The following is a 6,096-nucleotide window of genomic DNA, read 5'->3' as shown; positions in this document are numbered from 1 at the left end:
GAAGCAAAGGAGGAGCGGGCGGCCCATGCGGCATTCGACGCCGAGATGGAACGCCGCAGGGAGGCAGCCGCCGCAGAGGACGACTTCTCCGACATCGATTGGTCCTCTGATGATCCTGATGAGCCAAATCCGGAGGAGAGGGTGGCGGAGCAGAGGGACTCCTTCGACATGCTCAAGAAGGCCAAGGATAACGCGAACGAGACGCTGCGGCAGCGTCTGCTACTAGAGGATGCAGAGGCTCACCGAGCTCTAGCGGCCACACGGCGAGTGGTGGAGAAGAATACGAGGGAGGGACGCAACGATGGAGCTGGACCGTCGGGCAGCAAGTAGCTAGGGTTTGTATCGACTGTAGTTTGTAGTACATTATACTTTTTAAATATTACTGAAAAAAATAGATCGTTTCGCTGGTAGCACACCCAGACGCAAATGGACGCGCGGTTAAAATATCTCCACGCGACGACCGAAACAAATGCGCGCCACTTTTGAACGTTTCGTGGCACGGTCGGAACGACGGTATGGGCGTACGGCTCGCCCGCTCTCCTTGCCTACCGCTGTAGCCGCGATAGGCACGCACGCGGGCTTGTCCCGCCGGCAAAACGTTCGGCGGCCGCGCGTGCGCCGGGCCCATCCATCCATCCACGCAGCACCACGAACGGACGCGATTGAGTGAGTGGGCGTCGCCACGTGTCCTCACGTTGCGTTGGGGGCGTGGCGGAGCCAGCACACAAGCATTGGGTTCAGCTGAACCGAAACTATGCTAATCCCTTTAAAACTATTATTTACTTGCTCCAAATTACTAATTCGAATTCATGTATACAATGAAGTGAACCCAATGACGGAATCTTCTAACTCCGCCACTGCGCGCGATGGACGTACGTGATGCGATGCGACGCGGGAAACTGTACCCCAGGGCCCGACGAAGCGTGTGTCCATGATGTGTATTTGGCCATGAGAAAACATATGGATTGGACGGCCACATGGCGCGGACGTGACGCTCCATCCATCCATGCGTCTCTCAGTCTGTCGATTTGCTGCTGCCAAGTTTCTGCAATGCATAGGTTTCCGTATAAACATGCGTGTGCTGTGGGGAAAGCCGAGCAATCCGTCTCTCGTTTCTTTGCGTGCAGCTCATCGCCTGTCAGTGGCTCGCTCAGTGCCAATAGTAGTGCATCTAGTCCCCTACACTGCTAGAGCATCAATTTGAGCAGTCGGATAATAAGTTTGGGTTCTGATCGCAGGCACTGCAGTTAGTCATGGACCTATCGTCCCGATTGAAGGCGGTGGTATCCGTACCGTATATAGAACGGAGGTTGGTAGAGCGGTAGATAACTCGAGTTTACTACTAGCATGGCCATGGCGATGACACTACTTGACAGTGCGCACTGGCACTGCTGATCTCGCAGACCTGCCAGGTCCTCGCTTGATTGTATGCACGTTACCGGCGTCTTCGTACATGGCGATACCGTATCATCGGCAGAGCAACCACAATGCGGCGCTGACGGATTAAATCCCAGTCGCTTTGGCTAATTATCGGTGGTTATTTTCGGCAGAGATACATAAATTAGTGATCGGCGCTTGAAGATTCAGTGCAAAATAAGCTGTCAGCCTGCTGAGCTTGCTGCATGCAATAACTGCCGATTTAAGGGCATGTGCTGTGGCAGCTCTACAGCTCGTTTAAACGTAACTAGATGACCCGGTCCGCCCCGGCGCACAGGCAAAAGCGAGACGATATTGTAACCATAAGTTTTAATGGGTTGATGTTTATGTAATTATCCAAGAATTCAGTAGGTATCTGAGAATCCTTAAAAATAAACATTTAAAGATAGCAACTCATGGCATGCCTGAAAGTCTGGACAATGATTCATACCATACATAGAAAGATTCATTTCATACTTTAGGCTTACAGGATTGCAGGTTCTTCCACTAACAGAGGACATATTATGGTCACTGCAGGGAGTGATGTCACAAGGCAATATGACATTCCTTCACCATGGCGTAAAGGCTAAAATACTTCTACTACATAGTTTCCAGCTTCCCTCTCAGATAAACAATGCAGGAAGAAACCTAGACAGTAGCAGCGACAGTACCACGGTCCAAGCACCAGACCACCCGTCTGCAGTCAATATAAACCCAGCACAGTAGCCCTAGCCACAGTCCTGCAGCAATATAAACCCAGCACATATGGTACACTAAGAAATCAGCCGAAGATAAAATTCGCAAACGGTTATCACCATTCATGATGAAGAAAGTAAATAGAGGTATTCACTTCGGTATTCTGGACAGCAACACCATTCATGATGAAGAAAGTAAATAGAGGTATTCACTTCGGTATTCTGGACAGCAACACCATTCATGATGAAGAAAGTAAATAGAGGTATTCACTTCGGTATTCTGGACAGCAACTAAAGAGGTATTCACTTCGGGACTTTGGGCAGCAACTAAGCATCATAATTCCCTGCTTGCTTTCATGTGTACCAACTGTAGTAGTAAATATCTTACTACTTGGATTTTTTTAGTACTAACCTACTGAGGAAACCCATTTCAATAATGCATTCAAGATCTGTCACAGTTTATCTAAGAGGACCTGGAGTGGTTGCTTTATAAAAAAAACTGCACTCCAAAACGATATGACATTGTATTGGATCTCTCTTTTTTTCTTAGCATGGTGAAACTATGATTCTTATTTGTTCGAGGAACAATCTAGATCTGCAGTCAAGCCATACATAAATCCATGGTGTTAAAGCCGTATTTAACTTTACTCAAGCGACTCATTGCTGAACAACAGATTACCACTACCCCTGTACAGGCAACACATTCCGGAACAACAGCAGAATGCAAAGGTTCTTAAGTTTCAGACTATATCAGGTATATATTCATGAAAGAAAATGGTCCAGTTTCCTTGAAATAACAAATTGGTCGTACAACCTGAGCACTCACCATCGCGCTGAAAAGAAGAAATAAGAAATTGGTTGCACAACCCGAGCACTCACCTAGGGTTGAAAAGAAGTTGCAACACAGCTTAGCCCTCCACTGTTTCTACTTTGAAACGGCTTGAACTCTGAAACCTCTCCTCCCTAAAGTGAAAAAACCAAACAAATCAACATAAGAAGAGTATATAAAACTATACTGAACTAATTCTCACAATGCACTGAAAATATATAAAATTATGCACGAAAAGAATCATGGTCTCAGATTTTCAGAATCATCCTTTACTACGCCATGACAATATACAGTTCCTTTGAACACATATATGATATTTGAGCACTTCAAAAGATATCCCAGCTCAACAAAAAAGCTAGAGCCTACATGTTTCCTCAACATGTCTATTACCATAGTGGCCCATATTCACCGATGACAACTAAATGACTATTTGAAGATCAGGTAACTAATATCAAATCTTAAGTAGTTAAGTTACATTAAAACGACAAATCCTGATGCCAAACAAAGCACGCTGGACAAAGAACATCAGGTAACTAATATCAAATCTGAAGTTCCTTTAAAATTAACCATTGCTTATTATCTGCAAAATAAAATAACAACATGGAAGATAAAGTGGGTTTTATCACCTCAACTTTATGCCCATGAGTACATAAGAGGAATTGTTCCCTAAATTAGTTTATTTAAGTGAATGGATATATGAAAAACAACACACATTGTATGCCCCTTTCAATGTGTGAACCATAATGCTGACTTGTTTAATCACCCACAAATAATTCATACACCATGCTATAAAAAACAATGAACCCTACAGAAGAACAATTTGGGTAAAACATTTATTTTAATCCGACTACCCTTAGTTCATATATAATCATAGAACTTGGATACAATATTTTTCACTTGCCTAGCTTGAGAATGCCCATGCGCTTGCCTTGCCCTTCCCCTTCAGCTTGACACTGGCAATGGATTACGGTACTTGAAACACGTTACCCCCAACAAGCGTTTCGCGATGGCCAGCAGGTGGAGTAGGCCGTGGCTATGCTGAAGGTGGCCTATGCAACAACAGCGAGTAGCGATATGCAGTAATTGTGGTGTTCTCTTCTGCATTACATCGTTGCACGTGTCTGGCAGAGAAATCGACCGATCTTACATGAGAAAAATAATTTAATAAATTTTCCAATATGGTTTATACTAAACTCTTATACCTATCTATAGCAAATTAGTCTTCCGGGGTATAATTTCAAAGCACCCATTTGGCATAAGTGACCAAGTAATAAAGTCGCAAAATTTTAGTTGCCAGTGTTCGTTTTTGTACAACTACAACTTACATCGCTAAAAAAGTATACTTGCATTGTGTTAAATTTAAAGTGCATTCGTAACGAAATTTCCTTTGTTAGTTAATTTTTAACAATTGCGCAAATTACATAGTGTGTACGTATTAATGGGAGAAATATCCATAGCCGATGGTATAAGAAATATCTTAATAGACATTTTAGTCTTTATTTTGGTATAAGCATACTAATAGAAACTTCTGGATTATGGCATCATACATAAACCATCATCTCTCTTTTTCAATTTTTCTTGTTTTTCAGTGTAATTGAAAAAAGAGAAGAAGGCTATTTTATGGAGAAATTTACATGGAAAACACTATTGACTAGCAATGCTCGACTCTGACGTTTGAGATAGCAAGAGCGACATAGGAAGGGTTGTGAAGAACAGCCGACGTCGCCGTCGGAGAAACTTTTGGTCCCCTGCCCTGTCCCTGACTGCCATGTTAGCGTGACACTAGCAAAATGTCCTCACGCACCAAATTAGTTAACATACAATTCTTGTATGGAGTCATAGGCAGAAAAACAAATTGCTACTAGCTCAATGTCTTGTATTCAGAGTTACTAATTGTACTCTAGATAGAAACATTATGAGATAATCCATTGGGGGTGGCTGTCTTTTTAAGATACATTAGGCCTGGTATATGACTCCTAAGAAAGTTACAGTACGAGTCTTGATGTTCAGTCAGAGATTTACTGACAGCCTCAGCTTGATGATCATTCAGCCGCGGCGGTTAATTTTTGAACAGCCACAGAGGGAGAGACCGAGAGAGCTACAGCGAAACTGCGGAACTCGATCGAGCGGCAGGATCACTAGCCTGCTGCGATCGTATAGCAGCAGCACGTCAATAAATAGTTAGCTTTGTTCAAAAACAAAAGCTAGCTAGAGGCTATGGCGAACAAACACTTGGTGGCGGCGAGGCAAGAGGACGTCGGCCGGACAGAGGGATGCATCATGAACGCGGGCGGCGGCAGAGCGCGGGGTAAGGGCATCTCCAACCGCGCGACCCAAACCGCGCCCGCGCGTCCGTTTAGGTCGAGCCGGACAAAAACGCGGCCCAGCGCGGGGACGCACCGCAAAAGCGGACGGCCGCGGCGTCCGGAACGACGCAAACCCGGCCCAAATCTGGGCTAGGTTTGCGTGGCCGCGGATGGCACGCGCCGTCCGCTCGCGTCCGCGCGGCCGGTCGCCTCGTCTTCCTTGGGCCCACACCTGTCGGTGACCGGGAGACTATTAAATGGGGACCGGAGGGGATCGGCCCTCCCCTCCAGACCCCACTCCACTCCCCGAGCAAACCCGCCGCCATGGCCCCGAAGCGACGGTTCGCTCCCGGAGCGAACGACGACGAGGCGAGCAGCAGCCGCCGTCGTCCGCCGGCGTTGCGGCCATCGGGAGGACACCAGCGCGGCCTCCACATCGGAGAGGCCGCCCGCGGCGGTGCGGCAGTGCCGCAACCGCCGCCTGTCCTCCTCGAGCCAAAGCCGGAGTCCTCGGAGGAGGACCCGGACCTCCGCGCCGCCCTGATGATCTCGGCGGCGGAGGAGGAGGCGAAATGGCCGGACCTCCATGAGGCCATTCGCACCTCCGAGATGGAGGAGGCGGCCGGCGGGAGGTCAAGGAGGCGGAGGGCGGGAGCTCTACGCCCGAGGCCCGCCGGGCGCGACGGGAGGCGGAGGCGGCGCCGCGGCGGGCGGCGGCCAGGCGCCGCGCCGACGAGGAGCGCCTCGAGGAGCAGCGGCGGCAGGAGGCCGCGCGACGGCGGCAGGAGGCCGCGCGACGGCGCCAGGTGGCCAGGCGCCGCGCACAGCGGGGAGAGGCGACAACGCCTCG

This window comes from Lolium perenne, chromosome 1 (genome assembly GCF_019359855.2).
Source record: "Lolium perenne isolate Kyuss_39 chromosome 1, Kyuss_2.0, whole genome shotgun sequence".
Taxonomy (NCBI): domain Eukaryota; kingdom Viridiplantae; phylum Streptophyta; class Magnoliopsida; order Poales; family Poaceae; genus Lolium; species Lolium perenne.
Note: the sequence above shows the minus strand (reverse complement) of the source record.